The 22,070-nt window shown below is 51.6% G+C and overlaps 1 long non-coding RNA gene across 2 annotated transcripts; it reads left to right on the forward strand.

The window, feature by feature from the left end:
• Positions 1–3,386: 3,386 nt before the first annotated feature.
• Positions 3,387–18,700, forward strand: LOC109566577 (uncharacterized). Of its 2 annotated transcripts, XR_011569485.1 has the most exons (5): positions 3,387–3,602; positions 4,060–4,245; positions 4,746–5,029; positions 13,688–13,818; positions 17,832–18,700. It is a non-coding gene; the product is annotated as an uncharacterized lncRNA (long non-coding RNA). The 2 variants fall into 2 exon arrangements; XR_011569484.1 differs by having other exon boundaries at positions 4,746–13,818.
• Positions 18,701–22,070: the final 3,370 nt, after the last annotated feature.

Below are 22,070 nucleotides of genomic sequence, written 5' to 3' on the forward strand. Positions count from 1 at the left end.
GGGAAACAGTGGAAACAGTGTCAGACTTTATTTCTGGGGGCTCCAAAATCACTGCAGATGGTGACTGCAGCCATGAAATTAAAAGATGCTTACTCCTTGGAAGGAAAGTTATGACCAACCTAGATAGCATATTCAAAAGCAGAGACATTACTTTGCCAACAAAGGTTCATTCTAGTCAAGGCTATGGTTTTTCCAGTGGTCATGCATGGATGTGAGAGTTGGACTGTGAAGGAAGCTGAGTGCCGAAGAATTGATGCTTTTGAACTGTGGTGTTGGAGAAGACTCTTGAGAGTCCCTTGGACTGCAAGGAGATCCAACCAGTCCATTCTGAAGGAGATTAGCCCTGGGATTTCTTTGGAAGGAATGATGCTAAAGCTGAAACTCCAGTACTTTGGCCACCTCATGTGAAGAGTTGACTCATTGGAAAAGACTCTGATGCTGGGAGGGATTGGGGGCAAGAGGAGAAGGGGACGACAGAGGATGAGATGGCTGGATGGCATCACTGACTTGATGGACGTGAATCTCAGTGAACTCCGGGAGTTGGTGATGGACAGGGAGGCCTGGCGTGCTGTGATTCATGGGGTCGCAAAGAGTCGGACACGACTGAGTGACTGATCTGATCTGTGTATTCTTGTCACCTCTTTTTAATCTCTTCTGCTTCTTTTAGGTCCATACAGGTTGTCTTTCATCGTGCCCATCTTTGCCTGAAATATTCCCTTGGTATCTTTAATTTTCTTGAAGAGATCTCTAGTCTTTCTCATTCTATAGTTTTCCTCTATTTCTTTGCATTGTTCACTTAAGAAGGCTTATCTCTCCTTCCTATTCTCTTGAACTCTGCATTCAGTTGGGTATCTGTCCCTTTCTCCTTTGCCTTTTGCTTCTTAGCTATTTATAAGGCCTCCTTGGACAACCATTTTGCCTTTTTGGGTAACTTTTTCTTAGCCAGTGGGAAAGCAAGCAGCTCAGCCAATGGGAAGCCCTCACCAGCCCTGAACTCGCACTTGCCTCCAATCGATTTTCCTCCAAAGCTCAGTTTCCCAACTGCCTACTATTCTCTGCAGAGTAACTCTGTTCTCCTGTTTCGCGGACTTGCCTATAGTCTTTGCTGTGGTATGCGTGTCCTGATAGCAATCCTCTTGCCTTTCCTGATGAAACCCACTTTGTTAGTAAAATCACTGTCTGCTTTTCAATAAATTTGGATTCCTTACTCCACTGGCCCTAGTCACCCCAGCCAGGTTCTTTCAAATCCAAGTTTCCCTTCCCTTGTGTATCTGGTAACAGGGAGCACAGGTGGCTGCCAGAAGCCCCGAGTGTCTCCGGAGTTAGCTGCGCCTCTTTCTCACTATCCGCTCATCCCTCAGCCCCTCACCCTCTCCTCCTCCCCAAGCCCCTCCCATCTCTCCCGCACCTGATGACCTGGCCGAGCAGTCAATTTCAGGGTGCTTTCCTCTCTCTCCCAGAGGTTCTGCCCACCCGGTAACAGTCCCCCGATTCTACTGGGGGGCACTGCTGCCCCTGCTGGCCTCCTGGGGAACCAGACAGACAGCTGGACAGGTATCAGGGGATGGCAGCCCATAGCTAGCCCCGTCGTCCTCTGGACCTGCTGTGCCTCCATGCCCTTCCCACCAGCCAAGCTCCTGCCCCCTGTCCTGCCCAAGGGGCCCTGATCTGAGCCAACTGCACAAAACCTTCTATGGAACTCTCGGTGTGCCGGACATTTTCTTAAGAGCTTTCCCTGTATTAGCTCATTAATCTTCACCTGATTCTTACCTTTAAAAGGTAACCAAGGCCCAGAGAGAGGAAGTGACCTACACAAAGTAAGTGGTAGAGACATGATTTAGACCCAAAGAACTGGTCCAGAGGCTGCCCTCTAATCCAGTCTACCATGATCCAGCACTTGCTGGAGCCCCAAACCCATTCCTGTCCAAATCGTGGTTCTTAAGAGTTGCTTTAAGCCTTTCTGCCCTCCTCAAGCCCTCAGTCCTTTGCCCCAGTGCTGTCGGCTGGACCAAGGAGAGCAACTTCAGTTTTGGTCCATTGAGAACTAAGAAGGTTCTGAGATTGGGCCCACCTGCACACTAACAACTGAGCCTGTCACCATTTCCCAGAAGCTGGAAGAAGACACAGGGTTCCAGGGTCAGAGACAGAGGATGTTACAACTCTCCCCAAGGGAGTGAGCACACGCTTCACATTCCCAGGGGGGCCCTGTGCCCTCCCAGCCCCGTCCTGGTGATAGGATGCTAAAAGGTCCCCAGGGAGCTCATTTCTCCTCCAGCCTGGATTATGGAACTCCAGGAGCCTTACTTAGGCCTCTTGTCAGACCCATCTCCTGAGAACGAAACCTGCCTGGGAGGCATGTGTGCCTGGGCATGAAGATCTTATCTGTCAGCCTGTGTTCATGGCTCTGCCACCAGCATTTAGGAGGCGCCTGCATGGGGTAGGGGGCTTCCCAGGTGGCGCAGTGGTAAAGAGTCTCTGCCAACGCAGGAAACGCAGGAGACTGCGGGTTCGATTCTTGGGTCAGAAGATCCGCTGGAGTAGGAATTGTCAACCTGCTTAAGTATTCTGGCCTGCAGATTCCATGGACGTAGGAGCCTGGCAGACTATAGTCCATGGGATCGCAAAAGGTCAAATAGGACTGAGCACACACGCAGGCGGAAGCCTTCATGGAACAGGCGCTCAATAACTGGGAGATAAAATGAAGGCGTCCAGGCAGCAGGGAACCGCCTCCTGTGCCCTCCCCAGCGGTGGGTCCCGTCAGGCCACTTCCCACCTCTTTCTTCCTCCTCATCTCCTTCCAGGGTCCACTCCCAGCAGGGCATTCAGTGTGTGTGTGTGTGTGTGTGTGTGTGTGTGTGTGTGTGTGTGCACACGAGCGCACTTGAGCCCATGTGTGTGTGTGTGTGTGTGTGTGTGTGTGTGTGTGTGTGTGTGTGCACACGCGCGCACTTGAGCCCATGTGTCGATGCCCAAAGGAAAGGGTCCCACGTGGGAGGGGTGGGCAGGGTGGGTGGGCAGGGTCCCTCAGGACCTCAGGCCGTCTGGTTCCCAGAGCAAACCCCATGGCAGGGCTGAAGCCCGGCCTCGGAGCCTGGAACCCTGCCTGCCCCTCTGCGCGGGGCTCACGCGCTGTGCTGGGCGGAGTCCCTGCCCCTCTCCTGGCCTGTTTCTTAACTGTCCCGTGAGGGCTTGGACAAGAAGTGCTCAGGAGGCTCAGGGCAGTCACTGCGCTGACTCTCCCTCCTGGGGGCTGGGGGTGCGCTACAGGCTCTCAGCCCTCCCCACCCCTGCTTCGGGATGGGGCGTGGGGGTGACCCGCCAGGGGGCGGGGCCTCGGTCACCCCTCCCCCTGCAGCCGCACCGCGCATGCGCGTCCCCCGCCTCCCGCCGCGCACACCGCCAACGGCTACTCCGGTCGTGAACGTCCTGCCGGGCCCGCCAGTCCTCTGCTCTGGGGCCTGTGTCCCCTTGAGCTCTGACTCCACCCCCACCGCAGCCAGGCTGGCCGCCGAGCGCTGGGCGGGGTGGTCCTGGAGACCAGGAGACAGGACAGTCACCGTGCAACCCCCCAGCCCTCCGTCTGGACCCCAGGGCCCGGCTGGGTGAGTCGCTGGACGCCGACTCGGCAGGGAGAAGGGGAGACCACCACGTCCGCGCGTCCTCTGCCCACGTTGCTTGTCTTTCTGACAGCGCCCCAAGACTGAGGTCCAGCCTGTCCCCTAGGGCAGGCCTGGCCGGTGGCCGAGGGTCAGAGGGAGCCCATGGAGAAGGGCGCCCAGCACCCCGAGGGGTGAGAGTTGGGGGGCAGTAGCGGTTAATAGTGAGGCCTCTGGTCTCTCAGTGATTTCACCCCACTTTGTAGATGAGCAGCAGTCCCAGCACTCAAGGTCATTCAAGTCTAAGTGACCAAGTCCAGCCGTGACTAGGGCGGTCAGATCATGGCTCTTCATGTCCACTGAGCCCACACTGAGACCTTGTCCTGGGTTGGGCTCCCCCAGACAGGGGACCTCCTGAGTCCAAGCACTTTGGGTGTCTTCCTCTCCCTGCTTTGATCCCCAGCACCCTCTCCCAAGGTCAGAGGCACCGATCCCGATTTCAGTGGAGGAAACAGGCTCAGAGAGTCACCACACGAGCTGGCCTGTCACGGGCTGTGACGTGGCCCTGCCGTGGGTTTGAGTCCAGACCAACCTGGCCCCAAAGGCTGTCCTTGCACAGGAGCCTGAGGCTCTGAGCCCAGCCTTGGAGGTGAGTCCACTGTGGATGGGGGTGATGGGGTGGGGAGGAGCTTGGGAGGGTCCCTGGGGGAGGAAGGCGGTAGGGAGCCTGGGGTGGGGATGAGAGGTGCTCACCGGGGAGGGTGTCTGGACCAGACCACACAGGACTCTGAGTGTGGGGACAGGGGTCAGATGTCACTGCAGGGCAAGGGGGACAAGGTACAGGCTGTCTGGTCAGAACCCCCACTTCTCAGCTCCTAGATTCAGAGGTGTTTTGTTGGACGGTGTTCCAGCCCGTATAGCATGGATCCTAGAGAACCCCCCAGAGTTGCGGGGGTTCTGTCTCCTCCTGTGCTCAGTGGAGGCTGTGCAGTCATCCTGCTCCTTTCAGGGAGGGGCCTGCTGCCCTGAGGGCCCAGAGGGGGCTTCTCATCAAAGCCCTTCGGGTGCCGTCTGGACCAAAGAGGTCCGAGTGAGGGGCCTGGGGGATCAGCAGGGCACTCTGGCCCTTGTCACTCTTCTGATGCCCAGGCTGACATGGATGCAGGAGGTCCCTCACCTGCTGGTTGGAGAGCAGCGAGAAGCTGACGTTGCAGACCCTGAGACCCAGCCCTCACGTGCCCGAGGCTGCCAAGGGCGTGTGGAGCTGAAGACAAGGGCTACTGGAGGCTGAGGGCCGTGGGGATGCTGAGGACGGAACGTATACTCCTGGCCCCCAAGGAGTGGAGGATCGTCAGAGCCCAGACCCCGTGCGCCCCGTGCCAGCGTCCAACTCCAGGGGCTTCTAGGAGCTGGGGCATCTTGGTCCCCTCTGGGTATGGAGGGAGTGAGGCACGCTGGAACTGGGAGGGGCTGTCCCAGAGAAGGGATGGGGCAGTCATCTCCTCCCCCTAGCCACGAGGGGGCCAAGCTCACGTTGGAAAAGCTCACGATCCTCTCTGCTTCGGCCTGCAGTGCACACCGAGCACCTGGGCGCCTTCCCAGCCGCTGAGTCCAGGCCATCATCTCCTTAGCTGATCCCAGATCCTGGAGTGGGAGCTTCTACTGGTCCTGGGCTCCATGTTGGGGAACTGGTGGCTGGATGGAAGGACCAGCTTTGCCATTGTCAGATCTGACAGATGGATGTTCTTTAGTGCCCAAGGGCATAGGCACCAGGGACCCAAGCCTGGAGGGTGTGAGGGAAGCACCCAGAGGCAGAGTCTGGTGGTGGTGGGTAGGGCCCTGTGATGGTGGGCAGTGCCCCTCTACAAACTTCAGCAAGTCCTCTTGTTTCCAGATCACAGACAACACCTGAGGCTGTGGTCTGTGAGAGGCCAGGTCAGCCTGTCCAGGGCAGCCACCAAAGCCTGGGGGCTGGCAAGGTTCACGGTGAAACTGTAGTCTGGGAGAGACCTGGACTGCTAGTTTGGGGTCAAAAGTGCCTGGTCGCCTGGTCCTCTCCAATCTGTGATTGTTGTCCACCCAGTGACGCATGTCTGGAGAGGGGCCCTGGCTGTTGCAATCTGTGATTGTTGTCCACCCAGTGACGCATGTCTGGAGAGAGGCCCTGGCTGTTGTCAGGGGCTGGTGAGACGATGCCCTTGATTAGATAGGCAAAGAAGAGCAAAATAAACCCAAGGTTAGCAGAACAAAGCAAATAATGAAATTTAGAGCAGGGATAACAGAACAGAGGAGCACTCAAGAAAATCAGTGACACCAGTAGTTCTTTCTTTTAAAGATTTAAAAAATGGACAACATGGGACAGTTGTGTGTCAACAAGTTGCTTAACCTAAATGAAATGGATGAATTCCTAGAAACACACAAGCTAGCAAAGCTGACTGAAGAAGAAATGGAAAGTCTGAGTAGACCTCTTACAAGTAAACAAACTGAAGCAGTAATAAGAACCCAACAGGAAAAAAACCCAGAACCTGATGCCTTCATTGGTGTTTTGTCTCAGATACTTAATAGAAAACAGATCCTAAATTCTTCAAAAAGTACAAAACAAACACATTTAAACTTATTTTGTGATGACATTAACATAACTCCAAAGATTCTGTAAAGAGAGTAGGACCATAAAGAAAGCTGAGTACTGAGAAACTGATACTTTTGAACTGTAGTGTTGGAGAAGATTCTTGAAAGTACCTTGGACTGCAAGGAGATCCAACCAGTCCATCCTAAAAGAAATCAGTCCTGAATGTTCATTGGAAGGACTGATGCTGAAGCTGAGTCTCCAATACTTTGGCCATCTGATGTGAAGAACTGACTCATTGGAAAAGACCCTGATGCTGGGAAAGAGTGAAGGTGGGAGGAGAAGGGGACAACAGAGGATGGGATGTTGGATGGCAACATGGACTCGGTGGACATGAGTTTGAGCAAGCTCCAGGAGTTGATGATGGACAGGAAAGCCTGGTCTGCTGCAGTTCATGGGGTCGCAAAGAGTCAGACATGACTGAGTGACTAAACTGAACTGAAAGATGCCATAAGAAAAGACATCTGCAGGCCAAAATCCATTAGAAAGATGTAAAAATCTTCAGCAAATGGCTAGCAGACAGAACCCAGCAGCATATTGAAGGGACTATATAGTCATCTCCAGTGCTGTCTATCTCAGGAATGAGCGGGGCCGTTCACAGTTAATGAGTGTCGTACACCACCTCAATAAAAACACGTGGTCATCTCAACTGATGTAGAAAAAGCATTTAAAACTTTGAAGAAACACAAGCCTTTTTTTTTTAAATAGCTGCTCTCAATAAAGTAGAAATAGAATAGTATTTCCTTCACATGATTTAGGATATTTGAGAAAAACACATACATCACATTCAGGAGAAAGGCTGAAAGTTCTCTCCCTAAGGATGGGAGTAAGTCGGTGATGCCCACTTTTGCTTTTCATTTCAAAATGGTAATGGAAATCTGACGAGCAATTAGTAAGACATCTATATATAGATATATAGATATATGTCTTGCTTAGATGATATAAAATCTGTTTGCAATGTGGGAGTCCTGGGCTCGATCCCTGAGTCAGGAAGATCCCCTGGATAAGGAATGGCAACCCACGCCAGTATATTTCCTGGAGAATGGCGTGGGCAGAAGACCTTGGCGGGCTACAAGAGATTGTACCAAGAGATTGGTACCCAGAGAGGTCTGAATGAGGGGATCAAGGGGACACTTAGCCTGACGAGCTCACAAGGATGCTCTCGCACATGTTGCCATTGTCCATGTCCATGGTGGATGATCAGTGTTGCCCACGTGCTGGAGGCAGTGAGGAGGTGTGGTTGCAGACCCCTGAGACAGAGAGTTTGTGGGTGTGTGGTTGAAGCTCAGAAGGGGGAGGTGATGCTGGGGGCCGAGCTGATGCCAGATCTCAGTAATCATGGAGACAGCATGGTCAGCAGAGTCTCTGGACCCTGCAGGGCAACGGAGGCTGACGACCCACTCGTGGGCTTCTAGAAACTCTGTTTAGGAGCCAGGACTTCCTGGCCCCTTTTTTGGGTGTGGAGTGGGGAGCTCCAGTCCAGGAATGGAGGGGCTGGGAAGGGATGTCAGGGAGAGGGGGTGGGCAGTAGCCTTCTTCGGTTGGGCATCATAGGGCTCTGTGCCAAAGCTCGTATCATTTCCTGTACTCCGAAGCTGGAGGAGCTGGCCCAATGCACGCTGAGCACGTGGGCAGAGTCCCCGCTGCAGACCTCTGCCCCCATCTGAGCTTGTCACAGCACTAAGATGGGAGCTGCCCCTGGTCCTGAACTCTGTGTCGGGGACCTGGTGACTGCGTGGCAGAGCCGGCTTTGCAGTGGTTAAATCCACAGGGTGAGTGATGCTTGGTGGGACCCATGGGCACAAATGCCAGTGACCTGCACTAGGAACTTGTGAGGTGACCACAGACAGCAGTGCCTGGATGGCGCGCCGCATGGGCTGCGGTGCCTGCAGGGGCTGGGGCCCGAGGGCAGTGCTCCTTGGCAAAGTCAGGTCGTCCTTTGGACCCCAGGGATGAGAAGGCACCTGAGGCTACCAGTGGTCTACTGGAGGTCGGTCAGCCTGTTGACTGGCAGGCATCACACTGGCAGCGGAGAGGTTCAGGGTGAAATGGCCAGGAGGTGACCTGGGCTGGCAGGTGGGGGGGCAGGTGCCCACCTGACCAGTCTATAAATAACTAGTTACCTAGTTACAGATGCTGGGGAGGGCAGCCATGTGACTGCCCAGTGCTGAGGACCAATTAGAAGATGCCCTTCGCAATCTTGAGTCCCTTCTGCTTTGGGTCGGGGAGGGTTGAGTTGGCTCTGTGCCTGACCTTCACCCCTTTGCTGAAGGTCGTCTTTGTCAGGACACGGTCACAGTTGGTGGTCGAGGTCATGCGATGGAACATGTTGGCATTTTCAAGGGTCTTCACCTCTGTGATGGAGGGTCAGTTGAACTCATGAAGGGGCTGCGGAGCAGGGAGACGAAACAGAGAGACAGGAAGCAGACTCGTGACTGTCAGGTTGAGGGAGTGGAGCTGGAGCATGATTGCTTAATGGGCACAGGGTTCCCATTGAGGAGACAAAAGTGTCTGGGATTAGAGGGCAGTGGTGCGCACAGCACAGAGAATGTGGTTAGTGCTATTGAATTGTACAATTTAAAACAATTTCAGGGCTAATTGTCATTGAATTTGAACTTGAACACATGAAATATAAAACCAAAGATGATAAACGAGAAAAGTAAGAAAAAGTTGCCTTCCTAGGCAAGTGAGCGAGCTCTGGGGCTGGAGCTGATGTGACTGGAGGTCAGTGGTTGGAGCTGAAGGTGTTGCAGAGGTGGACCGGCCCCAGAGCGGGAGCTGCGGCTGATGCTGAGATGCTGCTGGCCCAGCCGAGGGTCTGGCCCGTGAGCAGTGCCTGCGCTGGGGCTGAAGCCGGCCCTGTCTCTGGTCGTAGTGCTGGAACCGGCTCTCGACCTGACTCTAGTGCTGAGGCTGACTCTAGGTCTCCGGTATTACTCCCAATTTTGGTGCAAGGACCAGCACCTGCAGAGGCTTCCATTGTGGAGCCGGTCCCCATGTGTGGGTGGAAGGGGCTTTGGTTCTGTAGCTGGTGACAGAGCTGACATTAGTCCAAGTTGGTGCAAATTGTGGGGCTTTCAGTGACCTTAGCTTTGTAGGTCAAGGTAACCCTAGCTTTCCTGCATGTACCAGATGTGCCTCTACTTACCCAGGGGGAAAACAGTCCTGTGGTGACTCTGGCTCTCTTCCTGGTCCTGGTGCAGACGTTGGCCAGGCTCCAAGCTGCTGCTATGACTGGCTGTGCTGTGGGTGCCAGTTCCCGGGGGTCTGCTGAAGGTGGCACTACAGCCAGTGACAGAAGTGACTTAGTCTAGAGCTGCTTTTAGTTCTGTAGCTGTTTTCTGCAGCTGGATCTAGATCTCAGATGGTAACAGGCCTGGTGCTGGAGCCAGCTCTGCTCTAGATCTTGAGGTGGCGCTGAAGCAGCAAGAGGAGGAAAGACCAGCCGCCTGACTGCCCTTCTGTGTGACTTCCCGAAGAGAGACACGTCCCGCAGTCTTCCCCTGAAGTGCAGGGCTGGCTCCCTGATGGGAGCTGATAACTGGGGCCGGCTCCAAGCCTGGCAGTGGTGTGAGAATTGGTGGGAGAGCTGGTGATGGAGATGGCCTTAGCTCTGGAGATAGAGCCAGAGCGCGCTCTTGTTCTGGAGCTGGTCTGTTTGAGCTGCAGCCGGCTGCAGCTCAATAGTTGCTGTCAGGGCGGGCGCTCGTCTACCGATGGGGCACGTCCTAGTCCTTCAGGGGGCTCTGGCCCTGGAGCTGACTCCAGAGCCCGCTCTAGCTTCACAGCTGGTGCAAGATGTTGTGCTGGAGATGCCCTGGCTCTGCCCCCCACCTGCGGCCGTGGCTGAGATGCTGCCCTCGCCCTCCCCCTGCCCCGTGGCCTTGAGCGCCGAGGAAACAGTGCCATCTAGGATCTAAGATGATGTGATATTTCAGCTGGCTGCACCCAGAAGGGAACAGTGCACAGATGCTCAGTGCATGCAAGAGTAAACGAATGAACCCAAGCCACTGCCCCCTCATTCACAGATGGGCAAAGTCCACGTGATGATCCGAACTGAAGTAGAGAAGGGACAGACAAGATTCAACACCTTTTCATGTTAAAAAAAGACTCAACAAACTAGGAATAGACGGAAACTACTTCAATATAATAAAGGCCATTTTGGAAAAACCCACATTAACACTGAGTGATGACAGACTAAATATTTTCTCTAAAAGCAAGAACAAGGCAATGATACTGATTTGCCGTTTATATTCAACACAGTCCTGGAAGTCCTAGCAAAGGCAGTTAGGCATGAAAAAGGAAAGGTGTTCAAATTTGCAGGGGAGAAGTAAATTACCTCTATTTTCATATGATGTGATCTTGTATGTGGGAACTCTTATTTAAGGATTCCACCAGAAAATACTGTAGGACTAATAAAGTAATTCAGCAAAATTGTTGGACACAAAGCCAGCCCACAAATGAGTTGCATTTCTGTATGCTAAAAGTCAACAATCTAAAATTTAGATTCCATTTACGATGACATCAAAAGGACAAAATACTTAGGAGGAAATTAACCAAGAAAGTGAAAGACTTGAAAACTGAGAACTAACTACAAGAAGTGGCTGAAATTAAAGACACAAATAAATGGAAAGAAACCTCATGTGCATAGATTAGAAGACTGTCACTACAGTGTTCATACTGCCAAAAGCAGTCCACAAAGTGCAATCTCTCTGTCTCTTTGTGTTTTCTTGGCAGAAATAGAAATATTTATCTAAAATCCGTTTGCAATCTCAAGGGAACCTGAGCAGCCAAAACAAAATTTTAAAGAGCAACGTAGGAGGATGCCGCCTCCTGACTCCAGAACACATCACAGATCTTTGTTAATCAAGATGGCGTGGCACTGGCACGAAAACAAGCAGACCAGAGGGACAGCATAGAGAGCCTGTGGATGAACCCTCGTGTTTGTTCAGTTGACCTTCAGTAGGGAGCCAGGGCACACGATGGGGAAAGGACAGTCTCTTCAGCAAATGATGTTGGGACAGCTGGATGTTTGTGTGCAGAAGAACAAAACTGGGCCCTTATGCTGTACAAAAATTAACTCAAAATGGATTAAAGACCTAAATGAAAGTCCGAAATCTATGAAACTCCCGAAATAAAACAGGGGCAACTCTCATGACACTAGATTGATAATGATTTTCCGTATGTGACAGCAGTCACAGGAAACAGCATCAGCAGCAGAGCGAATAGGCCCACGCCAGAGGGCGTGGCAGTTGGAAAGACAGCCTGCAGGGCGGCGGGAAATACGTGAAGGTCGTGTATCTAACAACGGGTTAGTATCCAGAAGGAGTAAAGTACTTGTGCTTGTTGGAAAATGGGCAGAGGACTTGAATAGACGTGTCTCCGATGATACACAGATGGCCAACAAGCATATGAAAATGTGCTTAAAATCACTAATCATTAGAGCAATATAAACCCCAAACACAGAGATAAAATCTCACACATCAGATGAGGCTGACTGCTTAATTAAAAATAGAGAAGATACCAAGTATTTGCAAAGATACGGAGAAACTGGAACTTGCGTGCGCTGTTGATATGATTTTAAAATGGCATAACCACTATGGGAAACAGTATGGAGATGACTTAAAAAAAATACAACTGCTTTGTGATCCAGTATTCCAAACTCTGTGTATATATTCAGAATTGAAAGCAGAGTCTGCAGGAGAAACTTGCATGCCCATATTTCACAGTAGCCAAGGGGTGGAAGCACCCCAGTGTTCAGTGGTGGACGAATGGATGACAAACGTGGTTGAGTCATACAGTGAAATATTATTCAACCTTATAATGGAAGGAAATCCTGGTCTATGCTAATGTCATAGATGAGTCTTGAGGACATTATGATAAGTGAAACAAGCTGTTCGCAAGAGATAAGCACTGTTGAGTCCATTCCTGGGAGGCATCTAAAGCGGTCTTCCTCATGGGAATGGAGACTAGAGTGGTGCTTACCGGGAGCCTGGGGGGCGGGGGAGACGGGGGAGCCTTGTCTGGGGCGTGGAGTTGCCCGTTTGCAGGATGAAAGGCTCTGGGTGGAGAGCTGCTTCACAACAATGTAAGTGCACTGAGCGCTGCTGACCTGTGCGCCAGCGCGGTGAAGATGGCAGATTACACGCTGTAACTTCTTTAAAAAACGTACAATAAAAAGAGTGATTCTATGTGAAGCTGTTTAAATTGAGACCAACACAGACTTACTTATATGGACAATTTCATCAGAAAAAAATGGACAGAAGATTTGACTAGGCATTCCACCAAAAAAGTCACCAGATGGTGGTGATATGCACATTATTACTCCTTAGGTATATTGCTTTAGGAAAATGCAGATGAAAGCCATAGCGAGATGTCACCACACACGCACCAGAGTGGCTGAGATAAAAACGTCCTGCGGTGCTGGTGAGGGTGTGGGCATCAGACCTCTCATTCGTGGCTGCTTGAGTGTAAGTTGTTCGGTGCCCTGTGTGACGTTGTATTGATAGAAATGGCTTCCCCAGTGGCTTAGTCAGGAAAGAATCTGCCTGCAGTACAGGAGACTGTGATGCGGGAGACGTGGATTCGATTCCTGGGTTGGGAAGATCCCCTGGAGAAGGAAATGGCAATCCACTCCAGTATTCTTGCCTGGGAAATCCCATGGACAGAGGAGCCTGGTGGGCTACAGTCCGAGGAGTCTCAAGAGTCATACACGACTTACCAACTAAACCACCATCACCACCACCATTGATAGGGATAGAGTAGGATAATTAAATAGTTTAGAAAGCCCACTAGGGGGTTAAAGATAGAACAGAAATTTGAAGGGAGTTTGGGAGACTGTTGTAAGCTAATGGCCACTCAAGAAGAGAATCCATGCCGAGAAACTCGAGGTGCAGAAAGGCAGCCTTGGCATCAGTCAGGAGGAGCAGTAGCTGTTAGTGACGAATGGTCCAGCGTGTTTGTACCATCAGTGACGTCAGTGCCCGCCAGTCGGCCTCTCTTCGGTTGGTCAGGTTCACCGGTTATCACTGTGTTTGGGACTAGGACTGATGGTCATCTTCGTGACAGGCAGCAGCTCTTCTAAGCCAGTGTAACTATTTCCTCTTCAGTTTTTTTAGCTTTTGAACTTAAGTACTTTTGGAGACTCCCATTTTAAGAACTGTGAAAATTTTGCTACCGAAAGTATTTACCCACTATGTTCTTAATTATTAATTTCTTAGTTTGGGGCTTTTGTAGATTTTTTCCCTTTTCTTTCTGTCTTCCTTTCTTCCTGTTATTTGCTGTAAATGCTGCATAGCCACGTTATGTATCAGCACATTTGTTTTTTTATGCTCTCTTGGTTATAACAGTTATTAGAGTGCCAAGGCCGTCACCCACTGTTTGCTCTCCTGCAAATCAACTACTTCTAATTTCCAATTAAGCCAGTTGTTTTTAATTTTGGCTGTTGTCTTTCTACCCATTACAGTCTTTGGAATAAAAATTCAATTTCAATGAAAAAAAAAAAAGAAGAGAATCCAGTAACCCGGTGACAGTCTGCACTACTTTGAAGGAAGACAGGTGCATCCAAGCGCCAGGACACTCAGGCCACAGGCCCAGGTAGTTAAAGCACAAGGCATAAGATTTGGGGTTTCTGAATCTTATTCCATGAAGTCAGGGAGTTAATAGTTCTTGAAGGGTAGCATTTCTGCATTAGCCAAGACAGAAATGTAGATGAAAGGGGACATTATACCAAAAGCTGAGATGAGTTATCATGTTTTAGTCTGTGTTACCATCCTTATGCTAACTATACATATGATTTAAGTAGCCATGACAGTCCTAGCTAGACCCTATAGGGTCAGAAGAGGAACTAATGATGTAAGCCTTGAAGTCTGCCAGTGAGGAAGAAGGTGGGGGTCTCCCCTGCCCACTTATGTTTACAAAAATAAAGCCCGCTCAGTCCTCAGGGCAGAGCCTGCTCACCTGCCCACTCGTATCTCTCACAGGCACGGATGCTCGTAAACTCACTCTTTGCCTACCACTTTGCCTCACGTTCAGTTCTTTCTGTGATGAGATAAAAAAAAACCCTGAGCTTCAGTAAGTCCTGACACCTGGTTAATGGTTTCAGTGAAAAGACAGTGGGTTCAAGTTCCCTCCTAAGTCAGGGATTGTGGGTTTAAGTTCCATCCCGAGGTGCAGGCGGGTTTGAGTCCCATGTGAGGAATGCAGTTTCAATCCTTTCTCAGGATGGACATACACATACTCTGTCCCCGCACTTCTGCTCAGACATACGACCCAGCACAGGTGTGTATTTCACCAGTACATTTCCTCCGGCTGGTGTAAGAGAGCCCACTTTATATAATAATAGATACTTGCAACATCGTAGAAATATAAATTTTTAGTAAAGTTTGGCTGTAAAACAAGGTTACATTTTACATGTGCATTAATGGCTTGAAAAAATGATTTTGGAGCCTGTTTTTTTATTATGAGCAGGGATAGCTTCCAAAGAGACCTGAGGCTCCTATGTAATGGACAAGTGCGTCTCCAGTGGGTGGAAGGATATGAACAAGGCTGACCGGGCATTTGAACCAGACAGTGAATGAAAAATCAACTGCCTCAGGCAGAGAAAATGTTCTCAGAATCTTAAGTAAATTTTGTCCAGCTTCATGATGGTCTTAGCACATCAAAGACTGTCAAATGGCTGTCCCATGCGTCCTCTGAGACAGTGGTTCTCAAGTCATCAGTAGCATGAGCTACTAGTCAGAAATGCAGGTACTCGGCACACACTCCACCCTCTTGATTCGGAAATACTGGATGAGGCCCAGCAGACTGTGTTAATAGGGAAGGTGTTTGTCCTGTCTCTACTTGGGCCATTTTTACTCTCGTAATGGTTACATTTGGTGTAGAGAATTTCTTAATTTTATAAACATCCAATTTATCAATTTTTCCGTTTGTTAGTGTACTCTGTCAGAGAAGGCAATGGCAACCCACTCCAGTGTTCTTGCCTGGTGAATCCCAGGGACGGGGGAGCCTGGTGGGCTGCCGTCTCTGGGGTCACACAGAGTTGGACACGACTGAAGCGACTTTGCAGTAGCAGCAGCAGTGTACTCTGTTCTAAGAAGTGTTTGCTTACTGCAAGAACAAAAATATTCTATTCTACTAGAAATGTCATCGTTTTAAACTCTCATACTCAGATCTAATGTCCACCTCAATCTTGTCTTTTTTATGTATTTGTGCTTTTATTTTGCCTAATTAAGGTCGTGCTGTGTTTACAGTGTTTACACCTGATTTTTGGACATCTAGTATTTCATCATTTTACATTGTTTTATAAAACCTTTCTAAAAGTGCTTTTTATTTTAATGTTTTTAAATTATGAAAGTATGATCAGATCAGATCAGTCGCTCAGTCATGTCCGACTCTTTGCAACCCCATGAATCACAGCACGCCAGGCCTCCCTGTCCATCACAAACTCCCGGAGTTCACCCAGACTCACATCCATTGAGTCAGTGATGCCATCCAGCCATCTCATCCTCTGTCATCCCCTTCTCCTCCTGCCCCCAATCCCTCCCAGCATCAGAGTCTTTTCCAATGAGTCAACTCTTCGCATGAGGTGGCCAAAGTACTGGAGTTTCAGCTTTCGCATCATTCCTTCCAAAGAAATCCCAGGGCTGATCTCCTTCAGAATGGACTGGTTAGATCTCCTTGCAGTCCAAGGGACTCTCAAGAGTCTTCTCCAACACCACAGCTCAAAAGCATCAATTCTTCGGTGCTCAGCTTTCTTCACAGTCCAACTCTCACATCCATACATGACCACTGGAAAAACCATAGCCTTGACTAGATGGACCTTTGTTGGCAAAGTAATGTCTCTGCTTTTGAATATGCTATCTAGGTTGGTCATAACTTTCCTTCCAAGGAGTAGGCATCTTTTAATTTCATGGCTGCAGTCACCATCTGCAGTGATTTTGGAGCCCAGAAAAATAAAGTCTGACACTGTTTCCACTGTTTCCCCATCTATTTCCCATGACATGATGGGACCAGATGCCATGATCTTCGTTTTCTGAATGTGGAGCTTTAAGCCAGCTTTTTCACTCATCTCCTTCAAGGGGCTCTTTAATTCTTCTTCACTTTCTGCCATAAGGGTGGTGTCATCTGCATATCTGAGGTTATCGATATTTCTCCCGGCAATCTTGATTCCAGCTTGTGTTTCTTCCAGTCCAGCGTTTCTCATGATGTACTCTGCATATAAGTTAAATAAACAGGGTGACAATATACAGCCTTGATGTACTCCTTTTCCTATTTGGAACCAGTCTGTTGTTCCATGTCCAGTTCTAACTATCGCTTCCTGAAAGTATGATAACATTTAATATTTACAGGAGACTTGGAAAATATAGAACTAGTATAGTTCCACTATATATTACTATTTTTTAAAAAATAGATAAATTAAGATTTTTAGTTGACGTTTTAATGTCAAACTCCCCAAAATTACTAGACTAAATATACAGAGACGTAGAAGGATATGGTAGGCCTGAAAAGCACATGCACCGATTCAACATAATTAAGCTTTTAACAAACTTCACGCAACAGTAGGGTACAGATTCTATTCAAGTTCCCATAGACTGTAAAGTAGGAGACACTGACATATCCAGGGACATAAAACAAGGTGCAAAAACCCCGTGGTCTTACAGGTATTGAAATCATACAGAGTCTGTTCTCTTATCACTGCCTCCACCTTGATCTTTACTTATGATGTGAAGTAAGAGCCAAGATGAATTTTTTTCCCCAAACGAGGAACAGGTGGACCTGAACCATTTACTGAGAGCGCCCTCTCCCACTGCCCTGCAGTGCCCCTCTCAGCTGCAAGCACCATGCCTGTGTGTCTGTGCTGGACTGCATTTCCATGGAAGGGTGCAGAGTCTGCTCTTTAGGTCTGGATTCCCTCATCAGGCTGGTCAGAGTCACGAACGTCGCCCTGTGTGGGTCTGGGCCGGACCCCGTCCTTCCCGTCACTGTGTGCCTGTCCCCGCCCACTGCCCCAGTTCCTGGAGCTTCATAAGAGGTCTGAATGCCTGGTGGCAGAGCCTTCCGCTGTCTTCTTCAAGATCATCCCGCGTGTCCTCAGCCTTTGTATTTTTATGTCAATGTTCAAATCATCACATCAGTTTCTCCCCGAGATGTCTGCTGAGGTATTATAAAGGCTTTGTTAATGTATAGATATTAACATATTGGGAAAGAACTGACATCTTGACAATATGTGAAGGTAAAGCACATAAATTAAAAACAAATCATCCACTGGGACAGATATTTGTGCCTCACGTCACAAGCAAAGTGGCTTGATCGCCTTATATAAAGATGTTTAGATTTTAAAAAGAAAAAAGCAATCATGCAGGCAATATGCACAAAAGATACTATCATTCATTAAAAAAAGTAAACAGAGACTTAAGCACAAGGAAGTAAGCTCAGCTCTGGTTATAATATCTCTCTCTGTGTGTCACACACACACGCACACACGAAAGACCTGATAAGCTAAAAGAATACTCGGGGGCTGTATGCAAAAAGGAGATTTTAGTCTATGCCGTAGAAACACCTCTATTCTTGCCATGTGTATGCTTTATTTCCTGCACCTTTCTCATCAGAGCAAAAGACTGGAAACATCCCAGCTCCCTCCAGTAGGGGAAAGGATATGTGATGACCGTCCACACAAGGAAATACAATGTTGTTGGGGAAGAAAATCAGCAAGAAGAGGGAAGAGAGGAAGACCTCTGAGTGCTGTCCTGGAAAGATTTCCCCTGGTGCAGACCGCTGGCAGGACTGAGCCTCACTGGACAGTCCCCTGGACTTCAGGCTGCCTTTTCCAAGCACCTGCAGAAGCTCCTGGACCTGAGTGTCGTCAGTCTGCTTTAAGGCCACCAGGGGTCAGAGCCCAGGACGTCTAGCCCAGCTCATCTATTAACCAAAAGGGGAACTCTAACCAGTCCCCTAGGAAAACACTGTCTAGCTCCCCTGCTGAACGCAGACCCTACCTTGGGGGTTCTATTGAGAAGACACGCAATGGGGAGTTCTTCCTTGTGGGTCTCAGAGGATCAAGACCAACTTCACAGAGGAGCCTAGGAATGAACATCCTACACCCATCTCACAGAGGGCAAAACTGGGGATGGAAAAGGGAATGGATACAGAGAGAAAACGGGCAGCCTGGGCACTCAGACTGAGGGGTGCCGGGGGGTTGACTCTGAGAGGAAAGGGGTGCAGGTCACTTGGAGGCACCGCCAGGAGGAGGTGGGCTGCAGGGTCGCTGTGATTCTGCATCCTGAGCTGCTCCTGTGCACCAGGAAATACGGTGTAACTGACAGATGCCTGCAGATAGCACGGCGAGGGGCCGTGTATATTGCTCCAGGCTTTCCACATGGTCACCGTGGTACACGAAGAAGGACAGGCCAAAAGTCACTTCCTGGGTTTAGGAAATCACAGCTAAAAGGTCAGAAGAAATAAATACACATTCCCGTTACCAGCCTGAGCCGGGTGGATGATTTCTGTCTTGTTCCGCCTTTCTGCGTTCCACAAAACCCTCGAAGATTCTCAGGAGCTCTGGGTTCTCATCCAGGGTGCGGCCTGCAGAGAGATGCGTGAAGGTGGATCCGGGAAGTTGAGGCCTGCATCGGGAGGGCCATTGTCTCAGCCAGGGCCCTCTGGGCATGGAGAGGACACTTGCCCGCTGTCCCCAGGGAAAACCCAGGCTGGAGTCTGCCCTGCCAAGGCCTCCAAACAGGTGGGGCCCTCCAGAGCCTTCAGGCACAAGGTGTGAGCGAGTGCCACTTGGGGCAGGAGCCGCCTGCATGACGGGGGGCCCGGGGTGGTCCTCTTATCCGAAGGCTCCAAAGGCAAGGTGGCCCACCCGCCCCCTGGTCCTGGAGGGCAGAGAATTGCTCTGCTGGTGGGTGGGGGGGAAGCCCCCAGACACACCTCCTCCCTACGCCCTGTCTTCCTCAGCCTCGGAGGAAGGGCCTCCAGCATTTGATGGCCTGTTGGGGGTGGGAGGTACCACTCCAACAGAAAGGGCCCCACCTCTCTGTGCCTGACCTCCAGGGTCCCGTGACCTTCCCATCTCGTTGTCCTCACCCTGAACCAGCCCCCCATCCCTCCTGAAGGGGCCCCCATTTTCCCCAGCATGGCCAGGAGCTCCCCCACCCCCACCCCGTGCAGACACGCATCGTAGAATCAGCTGGCCTCTCGCTGCGGCCCTCGGCCCCCCAGGGCGTTTGCCCTTCCAGCTGCCTGGGTGCCTCTCCCTGCAGGAGCCAGGACCCAGAAGCTGCCCCCAAGCCCCTCCCAGCGGGCAATGGCACATCACACCCACATCCAGGCCTTTCCAGCTCTGTCCACCCGGGGCATGCGCAATCCAGGGTCAGACGGGGCCTTGCTTGGGGTGAAGGTTTGTGCTGCACAGGAAAGCAGGGGTGGACGGTGAGGAGAGAAGGCACCTGGGAGATGCCGCCTGGAGCAGGGAGGAGTGAGGCGACCCGGGGACCCCAGGAGGGGTCTGGGTGTCCCTGAGGGCCCTTGTGGTCTGTCGTGATACTGTGAAGGTGAGACCAGCCCCTGCGCGGCCCTGGCCTCTGCCCCGCTCACGGCTGCACACGAAGCCGAGAGTTGGGCTCCCAGGGCGGGCTTCACCCACCAAGGACCCGGGGAGGACAGGTGTCGGGGGCCATCCCAGAGCCCAGCAGGTGCAGAGTTGTGAGGGATGTGATACCAAGGAAGGAAAGTGGGCATGGGGCACGGTTGGCAGGAAAAGACCCAGCGGGCTGGTGACTTGTCAGGGGCAGGAACCCACGATGAACCGGCGGGAAAGACACCGAGTAGGTGCTGGCAAGGAGGGGCTGGTCGCAAGTCGCGGGTATTGAAATGTGTCAAGGGAGGCCGAGGCAGTGAGCGGTGGGGGTCCCGGGAAGGAAGGGAGGAGGCCAGGGCCTGAGGGTTCAGGATGCTGGAAGGATCATGGGGAGGGGGGATGAAGAGTGACCAGGAGGGCTTCCCTGGGGGCTCGGTGGTTAAGAATCTGCTTGCCAATGCAGGAGACACAGGTTCGATTCCTGGTCCAGGAGGATCCCACGTGAGAAGCCCCCGTACTCCAACTAGAGAAAAGCCCGTGCAGCAACAAAGACCCAGCACAGCCAAAAATAAATTATTTTTTTAAAAAAAAAAAGTGATCAAAAGAGGTCAGCTGACAGGGATGGTGGCAGACAGTGCAGGCTCACACACACACACACATGCACACATGCACACGCACACACGTGTGCACACGCGTATGCATGCACGCGCACACACATACACATGTGTGCACACACACGCCCCGATCAGTGAACAGGGTGCAATGCAGTTTGACCCAAAGGCTGAGCGCTGCTACCAGAGGTGCCTGCAGAGGTGGGCAGGCCTTCTGTGGCCAGACTGCAGTCCTAAAGGCCCCTCCTGCTGTGGAGCCCCTCACCGAAGAGCGCCATCATCTGGAAGTGCTGGCTGTTCATCACGTCCTTGAAGTAGGCTAGGCCCTGCATCCTCTCCTTGACAAACCAGACTTGGATGATGGGAAGGGACGCAGGTCAGATTCACTGGGGCCCATGGGGTCAGAGAGGGTCCTGGAGCCCGAAAGAGGGCGACCAGAGGGAGGAGGGAGGCCTGTGCAGGGAGCCCTGAGGTCAGGAGGGGCAGGCTCCCGCTGCCCCGTGGAGGGAGGCAGTGGCTGGGGGCTGCGGGGACCAGGCACGGTGCCCCCTCTCTACTGGCCCCAGCAGGGCTGCCAGGAGCCAAGGCTCCTGGAGGCTCATCCCCGTGGGTTCTCCCAAATGCTGCAGGGAGCAGGTGAGCAGCTAACTCATGGCACCCAGAATTCCTGGCTGGGTCTCCGGATGAAATAAGGGGAGATGGCAGGCACTGTGCCGACAGGGTGCCGTGTCCCCAAAGCATGGGACCTGGTAAGTAGGGAGAGCACAGGGGTCCTGTGCCTGGGTGCAGGGCCAGCCTCAGTGAGAAAGGCCATCGCCAGGGGCGGGGGGTGGCCTGGCAATGGAGCTCCTGGGCTCCAGGAAACTGGAGGAAGTTGGTTCTCAGGTGTGGTGTAGAAGCACCACGAGCCGGTGTTGGGAGCAGCCAGGGGACTGACAGATCTGAGCGCAGGACAGAAAACGGCCAGCCCCCACCCGCCTGGGGAGAGCTAAGGTTTTCAGGGGGCTGCTGCTGCTGCGTCGCTTCAGTCGTGTCCCACTCTGTGCGACCCCAGAGACGGCAGCCCACCAGGCTTCCCCGTCCCTGGGATTCTCCAGGCAAGAACACTGGAGTGGGTTGCCATTTCCTTCTCCAATGCATGAAAATGAAAAGTGAAAGTGAAGTCGCTCAGTTGTGTCCGACTCTTCGCGACCCCATGGACTGAAGCCTACCAGCCTCCTCCATCCATGGGGTTTTCCAGGCAAGAGTACTGGAGTGGGGGACAGAGAAGCCCAGACTCTCACGTTCAGGGCCTGGGTGTCCCCTCTGACATCCCGACGGGAATGCCATCTCCCGGAGACCTGGAGATCCGGCCCTCCAGTGGTCTGAGGGGTGAGTCAGTGGTCACTTACAGGATTGGAATCTCCCAGGTGATAGTTCCCAGAAGGGCATTTTAAACAGAAGGCATCTGCTTGGCTTCCTGGAAAACAGAAGTGACCTTGGAGCCCATGTCTAGTGATGGAAGTGTCCCAGAATCTGGAGGAGCTGGGCCCTGGCTTCTCAAATAAGGTCCCCCTCCTTCCCTGCTGTGTCCCCAACCTGCCTCCTTCAACCCAGGGGTCATCTCCAGCTCATCCTCCCAGCCAGGCTCCTGCCCTGTCAGTGCCCCTCAGCGC

The sequence above is a fragment of the Bos indicus genome, chromosome 11 (assembly GCF_029378745.1).
Source record: "Bos indicus isolate NIAB-ARS_2022 breed Sahiwal x Tharparkar chromosome 11, NIAB-ARS_B.indTharparkar_mat_pri_1.0, whole genome shotgun sequence".
NCBI classification, from domain to species: Eukaryota; Metazoa; Chordata; class Mammalia; order Artiodactyla; family Bovidae; genus Bos; species Bos indicus.